The following is a 16,911-nucleotide window of genomic DNA, read 5'->3' on the forward strand; positions in this document are numbered from 1 at the left end:
AAGTGTTTATACACATCCTCTTGGAGGCAGGAGGAGGCATGCTTTAATTGGAGCAGCTCTGAGAGACAATCTAATTAAAGCTCCCAGAGCATCACATGCATCAGCATCCCCACACTGAAAAATGTTGGCTGGGGTGTTTTAACTAAAGCTCATCGAACGAGCTGTAGTTTAAGTGCCCCCATCTCATTTTTCAGTGCAAGGACACTGATACACGATGCTGGAATCTGCTGGAGGATAGTAATAACCATGCTCCAGCATCACGTATATCAGCCTCCTCACACAGAAAAACAACAGGTGGGGAGCTTTAACTACAGCTCGTTTGACAAGCTTTAGTTAAAGCACCCCCACTGGAGCGATTCTAATTAAAACACCCCCTCTTGAAGCCGCTCTAATTAAAGCACCAACCCTTCCACCTCTTAGAGCACATGCCCTTTGAATCACTGTAAATAGCAACAGCAGGCCTGCAAACATATTCATTCTGAACATAGTTTTCTAAATGAAGGACAATTCTTGTTTTTTAAAATTCAAGGCTTCTGAAATGTTTGTTTTCAATATTTGAATTTGATTTGAAAGAATAAGAATGTATTCTTATTCAATGGTGGTTTTTTAATTAATAAGGCTTTTTCTGATCTCTTCCATGCTGCAAGTAAGGTGTTAATAGTCCTAAAATGAAATAGTACCTACGACACAACTCAGTCATTTTCTTTATAGTTCAGAGTTATTTGAATAAGATGTATCACCTTTTACAAATATTTACTTTGCTGCAGCCAAAGACACTGCAAATTATATGTGGTGGGTTTGAACTCTTGTCTTTCACACTTGTCTTTGAATCTGTATCTTTCTCTCTTACTCCATTACATTCAGATAAGGACAGAAACAATAATTTCCTTTCCCAGTAAGATTCAACATGGGTTTCAAAGAGAAAGACCTGAATTCTACCTCTAAAATTTGATTACACCCTGATTAAAAAGAAAAAAAGAACTGTATTCATGGGCTCATTACAGGCACAAAAAGGGGATGCTCATAGAGACCACAGAGAATTTAAAAGATTTATTTATGATGTATTACTGTAATTTTTAATTTAGACATGCAAATTTTTTAATTTGCACTGACTGCTTTGCCTTAATGGTTTTGATTAATACTTGGAGGTAGTGTTTGTGAAAGAGATTTATACTGTGATTCATCTGCAAAATAATCAAATCATTACCAGCTAATGACAAAGCTGTGAAAAATGATATATATATTGTGTAACTCCCAGCTATTGCAGTGCACGTGAAGGTACCCAGTCCTTCCAGCAAATGTGGACTTATGTTAATAACTGCAAGGAAGTTCGCTTTAGGTCCACTCTAATTTGCTAACAAAAACCATTGATCTTAATAAAGCTATCTGATAAACGTAGCAGTGATTAACACATCTGAACCCTATATTCTACTGACCATGCCAAGGTTGGTTTTCCCCCTCTTATCCCCCTGTAGAAATGAATTTCCATGGAACTTCCTTCTTATTTCTTTATCACACTTCAGTCTTCACAATGTGTAAGGTCTTGTGATAAAGGAATCTGCAATAACAAAAAGAGCAGATGATGCCTTTGGCTTTTATTATTTAAAAAGAAAAAGAAGCCTTTTGCCTATAGCTTTTTGTGCATTTTGCAATTAAGTCTTCCTTGTTTCCTAGAATGGAGTTCTCCCGTCATTTTCTGTTCAGGAAGATGTTTTCCACGGGGGTTATAAGAGAATTGTTAAAATGAGAATATACAATAATCTTGCAGCATGCACACAGGAGAAGTTAGAAAGTCAGCTAAGATGGAATGAATTGAGCTAAAGAGTTTTAAAATATATATATATAGGGTGGGAGGTAAGAATTAGCTGGTGTGAACTCTATCTAGGGGTAATTTCAAAATATCCCTATGCACTTATCCAGCACATTTTCCTTTTATTTTAAATCAGAGCAGTGTTTATGGATTCATTTAAGATATTTTACCAAAATCTAAAAAAGAGAGAGAACCTGTTTGCCAGGTACTACATGGAGTTATGGACTAGATCCTAAGTAGATGTGTAAACTGAAGTAATTCTATTCAAAGTAAATGATATTATGCAGTTTCACGTCACCTGCGAGTATGGCCCCAAGGACATGGTTCTTATTTACAGTGTCCCATTTATATTCTCATGTCAGTATAAGCCAGTTAATTGACAAAAGCAGCTTCCTTTCATTCATCAGTAGCTTCTTCCACTCCAGTCCCATGAATTCAGAAGAGTCGATCTAGATGGAATGTGACTGCTCCTTCAGCTGCTATATTCACTGTTGACATCCTTCCACACTTATGTTTGGATGATCACATCCAAGGACTATTATTATAGTTTGTTCTGGTGTGTAAGAGAACTGAGAATCTCTCATGGGCCCTATTTTGTGGTCTTGATCATTTTTATACAGCAATGATACCAGTTCTAATTTTCTAAGTTCAGCCACCTGCAATTCTCTCCAAGCATAAATACATCAGCTGTCCATCCTTAAAGACTCGGTACCTAATCCTTGCTATTTGTCTTTCCCGAACAGATGAAAAGGTCTGCTTCTGACTTAACAGTAGTGCTTGGTTTCTTTGCAAAAGCTTTCTTTAAAAATGGTTTGCTCTCTGACACAGGGGTCCAAGTATTACCACCAATATATCAAAAACTGGCCCACTCCCCTCTAACAATGGACAACAGTTTGTTTTGAGTAGATTCAGCTAGCAATCTATGTCTGGGAGGAGCTGGGTCACAGGTACTAGGTCCCATCATCTGAGGCCTGCTCCTAAGTGCAGACACCATGTCTGATAAAATTCCATGGAAAGCAAGACTCTTTAAATCCTCGAACTGTTTTTGTCGGGAGCTCCCAGTTGCTTATACTGACATGCTCCCTCCGAGTTCCACATGACTGGATTCTCTCAGCTTTGCAATGATAGAGGTAAAGGCTGGCATAAAAACTAGCTCAGTATATAAGAGAGATGTGCTTAGAGGGAATGCTCTGAAATTAAAAATATATTAATAGCAAAGTATTAAGGTCATTATTAAAATTGCTATGATTGGCTCTACACACATGCAGTCATAATATAATCCGAGTTACCTTGGGAAATGCCTAGATGGAATAATATGGTGGCTGGTTGATGTGCTGCTTCATTTATATGATTACTTGGAGTATAATCTCTCTTCTTTACAGTGTTTTGAAAGGATAAAACCATTTATGCTGTGGCATTTCCACTTCTCCTAATTATAGTTAAGGTGTTCACGTTCCCTGTATTTTAGACATCTCTTATTTGGGTCCCAGGCTCTGATCCAGCAAATCACTTGGTTATGGGCATAAATTTAAGAATGATCCAGTACGAGTTCATCCCACTGACTTCACACATCCACTGTAGGTAACTAATGAACAATCTTCAGGGTAACTAATGAGTCCTCATTCTCTCACCTAAGAAACTTCTTACCCAAATTACTAATCCTTGGCTTTCTGAACTGCCAAGGCCCAGATCCAGGAAGCAGCCCAAAAAATGCTAAGCCTTGCAACACCTAACTTTTCAATAATATTTCACCATTTGAATCCTCAGCCATGATTTGGAACCCATATATTGTATCAGGAGAATTAGACATATAAGGCCAGAAGCTGAGCAGAATCATCTAAGTTAGCCATTAGTAAATGCTGAGAAATTGGGTGAGGTACCTAAATCTGGTTAGAAAATCCTCTTGTGATACATAGCTGTGAACCTTCTCCAGGAGTTAGGCACCTAAGCCAATGTGCAATAGAAATCTAGGCACTGAGGAGAAGGAGAAACTCAGGTTCTACATGTTCTTAAGCATCTCAAGGTTTAGATAGCAGCTAACCAGGAGTTTCAAGAAATCTTGGTTGTTGCCAAATGCTTCATTTAGGAGCCTAACATGGCAGTCATGTGCCTTAATCCCTTTTCAGTCTAGCAGCCATTGGCTCCCAGAGCTAGTCCTCTGTTAGTGCCTACCATGGCCCAAAATCCAATGAAGTCAATGGAACGCTTCATTTGTTCTTTATTCTGACAAAATTAATGAATAATCTATGCAAATAATTCAGGTGTAGTTCCTACAGCCAGCTTTTATGGGACCCTTTGGGCAAAACTGTATTTAAACTTCTTTATGAAGGCTTTTATATCAATAACCATACTGTATAACAGTAAACCATAAAATTAATTCAAGTAACACCTTTGTCATAACAGTATCTACTACCATTTAAATTTATAGGAAGGAATTTGGAAAGGAATTTGTACTGAGAGGCACAGCTTTTGGACGTAGCAGCATGTAACAAATGTGCAGTCTTTCTCCATAAGGAGATATAGGATGTCTCTTTGTAGAAGTGTGTAACAAGTGAGACATACGAGGGCCAATCTAGATGTTGGCCCGCCTACTTGTTTAGGGCACTCTGCCCACGTACCTCACCTGCCACACCTTTGATATAATTGAAGATGTTCCTAGGTGGGAGGCTGCCCATTTAATTGCCCTGATGACAAGGGAAAATACACAGTTCCACACTTTCCCTAATACCATGTCCCATGCCTCGCAGCTACCATTCAAATTCATCATTACTCCCCAGCCCCTTAGCTGGGCTGTCATGCCCCTCTCACTGGGGCTTCTATCTTCCCATGCCCCCACACTGGGGCTTCTACCCTGCCCTTTAGTGGGCTGCTGGGCATAATGCTGGGCCTAATGGTGTCATGCTTAATAATATTTAGTAGAAATAGCTGAAACTTCTAACTTCAAAGTTATCTAATGTTAAAAAATACTATCCAAATTTTAGAGTACATAAGTCTGCTTAGTTTAATCACAATTCAAAAATATGCAATGATTGGTGGTAAAAACATCTATGGATCCAAGGGAAGCATTATCAAGTTTGAGAAGATACAGTTAAGGTTTACTTTATCTCTTTCCACTATTCATCTTCACATGCATGTATGTATAAATGCTTTTATAAAACAAGGGCAGGTGCTCAGTTCCTTTCAGGAGTTTACCCTGAAGATGAACCAAGATAGATCTTAGTAAACCATGTGCCTTTCAAGAATATCAGTGGCTCTTTTCTAAAGTTCATATTTTAATGTTTCCTTAATGACTTTTGCTTTATCAAATGTTTCATTAAAAAGCCCTCTGCCCAGTCATCTGCCCAGTTGCCCCATGCTCGTAATGTTTCGATAACAAGACTGACAGCAGCATTACCTTAAATATTTATGATCATGAGTTGGGCCAAGCAAAAAAAACAAACAAAATAAAAAAAAACAAATCTAAATCTTGTAAGGAAAAGATGAAAATGAAAACTCACATTGTGCAAAGAGATTAATGAAAATAGCTGTATTTGGTCAAGAAAGCCCAACTCCTTTAGAGAAACTCCAAATACGGACTTGTCTTAATTTCATTTTGTGGCAGAGCACAGGGCGTGCCTGCCACTTGAAGGGGTCTGAGCAGGCAGTAAGCAGCCTGCAGATGGGAGCATGCCTAACCAGGTAGTCACATGTTAGGCAAGAAACTGCCTGATTGGTGGAGAGGCTGGGAGCCTAGGTATAAGGCTAGGCCCCAGAGCAGAACTAGCAGTTGGTGCAGGGGGCTGAAGGAGCAACAGCACCCAGCTGGCTGCTCCAAGAACAGCTTGGAGGTTCAAGGTAGGAACTATGGGGATGGACGAGGTTCCTGGTCCTGGGGAATGACCTAAAACTACACCCTGCTGGGGAGGATGGTGGTGGGGGGGGGCTGCCTGTGGCAGGGCAGTCTCCAGGAAATGCCACACCTGTGCCTCCCGAGTAAAGGGCAAGTATGAGGTGCCTGAAAGCCTCAGCTCCCACTGTGTTGCAGGTGACCCTGGGGAGAGGAAAGGCTAGGGCAGCACACTCTGACAGAGAAGCACAGGGCCAAAGCCTACTGAGTGGGGCCAGAGGCAGGGTCCAGGCTGGGAGAAGTACATTATTCAGAACTATTTGTTTCACTCTACATGTGGGCAGGTGAACATGCTAATGGATTTGGTTCTCAAGGTTTCCCACATCATTTTAGGTGTGTGAGAATGTAATATTCAGTATGAAACTTAGATTCACTTATTGAGCTTTCACAGATACATTATGAAACCAGTAGGTTACAAATTATTCACTATGACAGTGACCAGTTTTGAGTTCTGAAACTTTTTAACTAACTGTCTTCAGGCAAAATTTAGTTGGAAATCAGAGTGAAAAATACCCTAAAAAAAATTACCTCTAGTGGTTTTCTAGTAACTGTGAAACCCCAATGCAGGTGAGCTTTGTTTTCCTTTATCACAAATTCATACACTTCCATTTAAAATCTAGATGCGGGGAGGGGGGAAGTCTGCCATTAACCTAGATGGGGGGGGAATCTGGATTTGGGGGTGGGGTTCTTAATCTTTTAAAGTCCCATTGGGGGGGTGGCCAGGTGGGGACAGAGCCCCACTACCCAGTGCCCCACAGTGCCGCTGCTTTGTCTCTGGCCCCACGTGCTCCCCTCCACCCCCCACATCCTTGCTCCCCCCACATCCAACCCCATGTGCCCCCTGCACTCCCCGCATCTGGCCCCATGCACCCCTCTGCCACTCCACCATCACCATCACCAGTACCATCCCAGGAACAGAAGGGGAGGGGATCTTGCACCCAGTGGCAGGCAACATCCTCCTCTCCCTAACTCCTCTCCCCCTCTCCTCCCTCCCTCCTACCTCCCCCTTCTCTGCCAGCTGTTGTCAGGGCTGGCCAGCAGTGGCAGCAGAGTGGAGGTGTGTGGCAGTGGTGAGGGAGCACTGCCACTGAAACCCCCACCCCTGCCCTACCCACTGCCCTCCCTTCCTCCCCTCTTCCCCACCATCTTCCCCTCCCTGCCAGCTGTTGTTGGGGGGGACAGCAACTCTCTCACCCCTCTGTCTGTAATGCTCTGGGCCCTCACAGCCAATCGGCACACACCCTCTCGGCAGTGCATGCACAGTTGGCCCGGAGCGTCACGGTGAGACAGACAGGCAGACAGACTAAGGCTTTTATTGTATTAGAATACATGATCTGATTGTATTTTTTTTTAATCTGTATGGTGATATGTCACAGACATAACCCAGGTATCTCTGTGCTATTGGTATCTGTTGAGCTACAACAGCACACGAATCAGATGGGGTCCTCATCACTTTAATGGTTTTGAGATTTTGTGAAATAAAAGTCTTTTTTTTTTCTTTTCAATTCTCCTGCAAGGTAGGGAAGTAATATGCCATGATACTTTATGTGATAGAAAAAGTATCCTGCCTAAAGTCACCCAGAAAGCTGATGGCTGAGCTGAATTTTAGTCTGGCAAGTTCTAGACAACCACCTTTATAATTTTCAACCTTTTTCTAGATACCATCTTGTACTTTAATTTTTTGTGTTCTCTTTGCTAAAACCTTGCAAACAGGTCTAGACTATTTTGCTGAGATCACACAGAATTAAATAGTAAAGTGTGTGTGGGTGTATGCTCTGTAATACTTCAAGAAGCTTAATAAAAGCCCTGCTGTATCTAAGAAGTCCAACAGAAGGACTGAAGCACATGTTGTTTTCCTGAATGGATAGCCTTTCCTGAATCATAACCACAGTGTGCACTTAGGTGAGCATCAGACTGCAACACTACATTTTAAAATATCAGATCCAGGTGGTTTCTGCCATTTATGCAATTATCTAAATTTTTCAATACATTTAAAATGTAAACATAATTTCCCCTCAAAATATTCTTTGTGAAGTGTTATGCCTTTTTGGCTGCACTAACTGTCATGTGACATAAGCAGCAATTTTCACAATCCCAAAATTTTACGGCAGGGAGTCGGATTCGATGATCTACTGAGGTCCCTTCTGACTAAAACATCTATGAATCTATGAAAAATGTAGGGCCTGATTTGCCACTTCTTGGTACTGTTTTTATTCCATGGATTTACAACTGCAGTACGCTGACCTACTTTAGTAAGGTGATATTTATATGTTCATATGTCATTAAGGATAAACCACAGATACTGGTTTTGGATCACATGCAAACTGCTGACCATCCAAAAAAGATGTTAAAATGGAAAACAGAAAGTGTGGCCTCTGATAGGCTTGCTTTCATTCCATTTCTTGTACTAGTCACATTTGCCAGTCATATCACTGTTCAAGTTTTCTTCATTCTATCCCCTTTAGGCCAAGCAGATAGCATCAGTATATGCCAGCCATTTGGAATGGTGTTTGTTAGGTCATTAACCCAATGGTAAATCAGGACCTTTGAAATAAGAACAACAACAACAACCAGAAAAGGAAACTTGAACTGTATAGATGGTAAGCTTGGAGTGAAAGCCTAGCTTCACCAAAGGCAATGGCAAAATAACTATTTTAATGGGAGCAGAATTACACCATAATATTTATGATCTGTCAGACTATTTCCAGTGTAATTTATTTCACTTATGACAACATTTGAGATGAGAAAATGAGAAAGGTCAAAGTATCAGTTAGCATGATGCTCATAACCATGCACATACCTGTTTTCTTCTGTGCACTTGAATTTGTTGGAAGTGTATAACGATGTTTCTGTGATAATAGAAGTAAAAAACCTGTAGAAACCTACCTCTACTTCTTTTTATGCTGACTCATTTTTTTTTCTTGGAATAACAACACAAAAGTGAACAACTGGTGAAGGAGAATAATAAAATTACTCATTGTAGGTTTATTTATTGCACCAGCAACAAACAAGAAACCAGTGTCAATCAAGCCTTAATAACTGTTGCTAGGAGAATAAATTAAGAGAAGCTTAAAACAATCAGAGTCAGAGAATGTCCCCCCTGGTGTGGACCCAGAGAGCATGCGCAGTGTAATCCACCTGGCTTCATCAAATTTGGCTATCTTCCATATAGCCATCAGGGAGTCATACATATCTAAGTTTCTGCTGTGCTAGTTGAGGAAGGAGTGGAGGTGGGGTGGAAGGTCAGAGACTGAGTGGGCTTATGAATCATGGCTAAATATTCTCAATGGATGCCAGCTTTTAAAAGCTTACAGAGCCTGCACAGCCAACACCCATGGTCTTTACTAAATACAACCCCATATATTTTTTCTGTATAATTTTTATTGTTTGTTCATCTGTGTTTGATCTAAGACCTGAGATTTCTTGCAAAAAAAAAAAGCAAGCATAATTTTGATAGAATAAAATCTACAATCCAGAAGGTTTGGATGAATATGTAGGTAGTCTTGGGTCTTCTCTTTCCAGTGATCCAGGCATTTTTAGATAAAAATCAAGGCTCCCCAATCAATTAAAGCTCTTAAACACATACTTACATTTAAGCATTGTATATAGTCCTATTGTTAAATATACATAAGTGCCTACAGCTATAGATGCATTTAACTACTTTGTTGGATTGGGCAGGATTCTGAGAATCCCATATATGAAAATAGCAGGATGTTCAGGAAGTCATTGATGAGTGAAAATCTTCATTATTGTTTTTAATAATTATGAAAGCATTGCATTATCTTTGTAACTTGATAAGGCCCTCTGGATTAAACTTCTCTAGCAATCTTTGAAAAAAAAAATAAAGATGAATCATTCAAGACAGTGGTGTCCCAGATAACATCAAGGAAAAAGTAAATATTTCACTTGAAATATTTAGATGACTATCCCTGTATTTTTTGTATTTTATAAACATGCTTGCTGCAAAAAGCACAATCTATATGTACAGCAGAGAGCTGGAAGAACTTACTGCTTCAAGGCACAAAAGGGGTGTGCAATAAGATTCTGGCATCTTCTCAGCCAGCTTGCAGACAAATTCAGAGATGAACAGAGATGTATCCTTTTTGAAGTAGATTTGGCCAAAGTCTCATTCGCAAACAAATAAAACCAACACATTTCTGCATGATAAGGGTCAACGGAATAGCATATTCATTTGAGAAAAGAACCCATCTGCAGTTTTCTTATATAAAAATCTATGAGGACACAACAGGAAAGCTGTCAGCATGACAGTTAGAGGATTATGCCAAGGAGCCAGATGCTAGTGTCAGAAGAACATGTTCCACAGCTTGGCATCTGGGTTCCTTCATTGCCCTCCAAGAAGGAAAAAGGAGGAGTGATAAGATATGCCTAAATGAAAAAACCTACAAGCAACTCCCTTCCCCCACCAAACCCCAGCACACACAAATCACGTTTCTTTTAGAAAATCTTCAGCTACATGCTCTAGTACAACTTTTAAATTAAAAGTGAAAGTCATCAAAATTAACCTGATTGTTTTAAAAGATGCTTGTAAGAACATTCAGAATTCCAAAAATGATTTAAAAATATTTTAAATAATTTAAAAATATGTGTGCATAGGTGCGCAATTTATTTTATTATTCTTATTAGGGAGGATCAGATGAGCAATTCTAAGCTGTGTCATTCTTTGAGGTGTCTAACATTACATTTGCAAAAGAGCAGGTAAGAATAACATGCTGCTTTTTCTCTGTGTGGCTAATGTCAAGCAAACTAGATAAGTTATATCAAAATGGTACAGGTCAAATTAAAACCCAGCAAGCTCTTGGGCTGCAGTAAGAGCACTGTGAGGTGGAGTGGGGACACACAGGCTGCTCTGACTATACCTTCATAGAAAGGGCATATCTGCCACACAGATTCCACTCTTTCCTTGATGGTGCTGTCCAGTAAGGAGATGTCTAGTCCCAGACTCAGCTCTAGACCTCTTAGTCACATTCACTTTCAGCTAGTAATTACTTAAGCCTCATTAATTAATTAACCACTGTCTCTGGGTTCTTTTGCTATGGTTATTAATGCCTTATCCATTTATTCAAGTATGTATCTTTTTCTTTTCTTTCTATACTCTATGCTGCTTAATCTGCTTTTGTTTCACTGAAAATAAAAGCTGATAAGAAAGCCCCTCTGGTACATTGGTCTAATTCCAAGTGGAGTTTTTAAGTTGAAGACCAAACCTCTGAATTTTGTGGTATTCCATTAAGAACTGGGTAAGAGAGAGTGTGACAATGACAATGCTCTTTCAGTTGCCTTGCTACATAAACAGGATTTTTTGAACTTCTTGGCTATTTCCAGATGTGCAGGCATGTGTGCTTGCAGCAGCACAAATAGTAGTGGCACAAATTTGTGTCACTGCTTTGTGCCTCAGTGCATGACCCTACATGTGCACTTTGTCCCACCTGGGGCAAATTGCTCTTGTGCAACTCCTCCCAGCTCCTGGCATGCTAGAGCAACAGGGGCACAAATGGAGCAATAGAGACACTCTGGCTCATAGCCAGAGCATCTCACTAGAGGACCAAGCCTCTGTTTGTTCTGACACACACCATTTTGCTGTGACCTGTGCCACTTTTTTTCCTTGCACTTTTTTGGTACCAGGAAATCCCAGTAATAAATTCTCCCCCTGAGCTGCAAATCTGCAGTGTGGGATATGTTTTAATATTCCACACAAGCAGTTTGTGGTGCCACAGAAAGGTTTGTGGCACCACAAACCACACGTCTGCTTGTCTGGATGCAGCCATTGTGAAATTTTTATACTCCTAAAAGCAGGTGACCTAGGGAACAACAAGAACAAAAAAATCAAAATAAAGGATGGCTGCAAAAACTACACAATGTATGCCTTGTTGCTCCACCCTAATGAAGGAACCTCATGTATCTCCATCTTACACAAGTAGAGACCAACAGGAAAGTCCAAACAAGCTTTAGTGCACACTGGTCACTTCTACACAAGATACTTAACTTCACATTAACATAGTTTACTGTGAAGTAAGCATGTGCATCTACACAAGCACGTTTAGTTCACAGTAAACCTCCCTAATAACAAGCAAATTTGCTAACTGTAAATACAAATAGCAAATTTACTTGGCATTAGTAACAGCACTGTAGCACTCATGTAGACTCCTGACCAAGAGAAAAATCTGCTCCCAGTCAGCCATCCACCACAAGGCAGGAGACAGCTCCCTGCCCCCAGGAGCTGCCTGTTGCTTGGGCGGCCTCTGCCACTGCAGCACAGTCATGGACTATGTCCCCCTGCCCTGGAAGCAGTAAGCTCCAAGACCCCTGCTTGAAGATTGCAATGGGCAGTGGGGGCTGGGAGATCCGTATATTCCACCCCCTGTATGCTTGGGCAGCAGGGGGATGGGCAGTAGGGCTGTGCAAAGCTTCGGTCACTGATTCGATTCGAAGGAGATTTGACCTGTTTTGGCAGCCAAATCTCTGAATCCAAATTTGAATCGGGAGACCCATTAATCTCTCCGAATCAAATCAGAAGCCTCCGATTCAATTCGGACACTGCTTTATATGTTTTTTTTTTTACATACCTTGAGGTAGTCCTTGAGGTATGTCCTCGAGGTACGTCCGAAAAAACATATAAAACTGTGTCTATTTCCTAATTGCTGCTTCTCCGAATCCAAATCGAATCTTCAGATTTGGCTGAATTGAACTGGGACAGTGATCCAAATCAGCTAATCAAATCACTGTCCTCTGAATAGGGCCAAATCCAAATCGAATACTGCCCACTTTGCACACCCTTACAGGGCAGCCACAGTGGAGGTGGTGCTGGGAGATCCCAGCACTAGCTCCCCAGCCCTGACTGTGTGCCTGGGTGGGGACAAAGTCTCCCTGCCCTGACAGCAGGGAGTTTCCATCCCCTGCTCCCTGATCAAAGAGAGGGGGCCGGGAGCTTGTTCCTAGCCCCTGTTCTGCATTCACGGAGTTGGAGCTCGGAGTAGGCTGGAGGGAGCTTGTTTGCAACCCTTTCTATGTGATTGCAGACCAGGGGCAATTGTGATCATGGAGCAGAGGCTGGGAGCTCCCTGCATGGGGACAGTTCCCCGCCTAGCCTGGAGCTGTCCGGGACCTGCCCCTGACTAGGACAGTTCCCAGCCAACCCCAGGCTGTGCAGGCAAGTATGTTCAGCTTGGAGGTGGCTGGGGCTGTTGTGTTTTGCGCAGTCCCCAGCCAGCTACAGGCTGCACATGCAGACTTTCCCACACAGCCCAGGAGTAGCTGGGAACTGTCCCAGTCAGGGGCAGGTCCTAGCCCCATACTCCAATTGGGTGATCAAGGCATAGAAAAAGCTGCAGGGGTTGGGTAGGTCCCAGCCCCCCACCCCAATCCTCTGGTGGGGCAGCTAGCAGAGAGCTAGTTGCTAGGTGCCCACTAGTGGATCAGGGCAGGGGGCTGGGACCTGCCCCTCCCTTTCAGCTCTTTCCAAGCACCATGCCCCTGATCAGGGAGCCAAGGCCAACAACAACTGTCTCCTGTCCTGGTGCTCCCTGTCAGCCCCTGGGCTAGCACCCAGGGGGAGCCTGAAGCTCTCCCCAGTGGCAGCAGAGGCCCATTGCAGGGCTGCAGGGACCTGGGAGCAAATCTGCTCCCAATCTCCATATGTGGACACACCTACTCAAAAACCCTTATTCGGTGCATCTACACATGCCACTATGATGCCATTGTTACTGCACCATCATTTAGTACTTCCTTGAGAAAGTACTAAATGATAGCACAGTTACAGTCGTTACTGTGCCATGCCAGTGGCACATAGTTGTTTTTAGCCACTAGGTCACCATAGCGACATGCTATAGAGAGGGAGTTTGTCGCTACAGTGACGTAGATGCAGCATCAGGTGTTTTGCCCTCCAACACTACATCACCATATTGTATTGCTACAGAGATGTAGCATCTCATGTAGATGCGCCCACTGTGCAGCAGCTTACTGTACAGTAAATCTAGGCTGGAGTAAATGCATGTGTAGATGTGCCCCCTGAGTAGACCCTAATGAAGGAGCATCTAGAAATAATATTTTCTCTTTATGTATACTTAGCAAAAGGTAAAGTCAAGGGTATGAAAAAACAGTTACAAGAATATTTGAGAGGTGTTTTTATTTTTTGGTTCCTGTAATTGTCCATGTTTTGGCATCATATCTTCTTATTTTATTAAAAATAGGTTTTCTACTTTCCAATTTTGTGGAAAAACTCTAAATTATTGCATACTTACAAAAGATGTGCTGGGAGTATAAAATGGATGTGGAAAGACACATTTTTTAAAAATTGAATTTGAATTATTTGATTTTGGAGTTTCCTATTTTGTTCAAATTAAGATACTTTTCAGTGAAATTTGCATGCATTTTAAACTCTCCATTTTACAAACGGTCATGCGTGCAGAATTGCCTGATATAAAATTTTGAAGAAATATGAGAAAACCTTTATGTTTGCCATTTAGCATATCTTTCATTAAAACAGCCTGTCCCTACTTGAAACAGCATCTTAAGGTAGAGGCAGCTACTATATCTCCTGAGAATAGTAACCTTTGTATTTTCTTTCACTCACATATTTAAACAGTTAAACCAGCATCATATTTCCAAGACAGTTAGTTTATAAAGAAAACCAACATAAGGCCCAATTCTGCCATCAGATAGACATTATATGTTGCTCTGCCAAAGTTGATTCTAGCGAAATCAATAGAGTCCACATCGGCAGAAGTGTCTATTTATCCACTTTCTAAATCCTAGACACGGCATACACAAGAAGATCCCAATGAAATTACTAATGCAATTATATCCTGGCAATAACTTAAAAGAATGAATTTGAGGTTTGAAGTCCACATCCCAAAAATGAATATACAAACCATAAAATCATAGAAAAATAGGTCTGGAAAGGACCACAAGAAGTCCAACCTCTTACTCAAGGATTACCCTTGTCTGAACTACTCCAGACAAATGTCTGTTTAACCTATACTTAAAAACAATTACCAGTGTAAACCTCCACATTTGTTCTGCCTCTGACTTTCAAGGCACAGTTGCGCAGATTATATATCAAAAGGAAATTTTGCTTACTAACACTACTGCAAAATCAATTTGGGATCTGAAAATCAAAATGTTCTTGCTGCCTCTTACATCAAGACCAGTAATAAAACTTCTGTCATTAGAACTCATCTGAAAATATGGATGTTGAGATGGCAGACAAAAGAGAACCCAGCTCAGTCTCCCATAGCCGTTACAGGTTCAGCAGTGCTAGCAGTGTCACAGGAACAGCAACTTTCAGTACAGTGTTAGATACGAGACAAAAACATTTATGGAAAGATGATAAGGAAAAATGATGACATCACAGCCTTTTGTCATAAATATTCTTCGATTCTGCTTTTGCTGATGTAACACATAGTTGAATCTGGCTTATTTCTAAATGCATTATTTTAGGCAATAGCGTTATGTATGAGACTGAAAGAAATACCCAAAATTTGTCTGTCTGAAGCTGCATTAAATCCAGTTGGAAATGAGGAAAAGATTGGCAACATTTTGTTTTCATCATCTTTCATTAACGCATTTGTGAAAGAATGGCATATATCTGTATTAACTTGTGAATCCGTTTTGTGTTATAGACTGAACGTGCCTAACCTTCCCAAGTGACTCAGTCTGGCCTGAAACATTAATAGAACCTTTGTTATTTTAAGATGAAAGTTTCTTTTGTTAACAAATTCTTTTGCTAAGCTTATGTTCCTTGCTTCCCTGCCACATTGTCCCCAAAGAGAGGAAACAGTCTTGGTAAAACTCCCAGGGAGTGTGTTTAACATCTAAGGGTCCCCAGAAGTACTGTTTTAGGTCTAGAGCAGCTCAAGTGTGGAATCCTATGCCTTAAGGAAGCTCACACAAGAGGTTTTAGCTTTAGAATTTCAGAGCTAAAAACAATAGGCCTAAGGAGAACGTGCCAGAGGTACTATTTTTAGGGGTATAAGAAACCAATGCTCATTCAGTGTAATGCTGGGCCATGTTGTGAAAACATACCTTTGAACCACCTTTTCTAAGCCAAGAATGAGAGCATAAGAGTTGAAATAGCACACAGGGTTACTACACTAGAAGCCAGAAACAATGAAAATCTCCATAACATTTCTAACCCAATCTGCAGGCCAAAGAGATGGTAGTAACTCATGATAAGCTTTGTGGGAGTGTCTAGTCATTTGTTGGGGGGGGGGCCCTCTGGCTAACCCAACATCCAACTCTTTTTTTTAAGCTTTGCCAATCACACTAGCAGTAATACTTCTTTTCTGTTTGTACCAGCAGCAATAATTTTTTTTAATCACCAAAGACAAAGCCACTCAGAAAATAACACCTAAAATTCCAATGCGTAGTTTCTTTGTTAATTTCAAACTGCCAAGAAATAAGGGAGAAAAGTAGTACTGTGCATGCTTCGTGTTTTTTATGCCACTTTGATTCATGAGAGGCAAACTTCAGTGTATGTTTAAAGTCTTTAAAGATTTATATTATTAACCAAACAAGAATTTTTACAATCAGCGAACATTTGTTTAGTTTCCCCCTCGCCTCCTCCCTCCCCACCCAACCCCCCAACCAGCATACACAATTTTAGTAGAATATTTTGTTGGCTATAATTAAACTATGTGTGTTAATTAGGATTAGATTTTAAATGCACTGCTTTGGAAGTAGAAAAAATACAGGATCTGAATGAGCCCAAATTGAGATGACACTTGAATTTTCACAGATGTTTCCATAATCCTAATTTCAAATTGATTGTACTTCCTGAACAGTGAGAAGCCATTTTCAGTTATTTATTCAGATGTGTGCACCACTTTCCCCACTTCCAGTGGATAGAAAATATCTAGTCCTATAGTTAACTCCTTAAAATAAACTGATACCAAGGAAAGTTTTAACAAGTGATAAACTAAGCAGGTCCCTAATGTTCAAAGGTAGACATATGTACAAAGCTGTGGGACCAGGGGGTCATCTGGATTTTTGTTATAGTGCCTAGACGCATCATAAGATAATAGCAGTGCTCGCAGCTTCCCACCAGTCCGAAATTGGCCAGTATCATGGTGTGCTCACTGTGGTGCTGAAGAAATTGCTGGCATCTACTGAGTAAAGCCCATGGACCCTGGATAACAATGTTCATCAGGAAGCCAAAAAGAATTTGAGGACTGCTCTGGCTTAACGCCAGCTGACACAGACC

Source organism: Alligator mississippiensis, chromosome 5 (genome assembly GCF_030867095.1).
Source record: "Alligator mississippiensis isolate rAllMis1 chromosome 5, rAllMis1, whole genome shotgun sequence".
NCBI lineage: Eukaryota > Metazoa > Chordata > Crocodylia > Alligatoridae > Alligator > Alligator mississippiensis.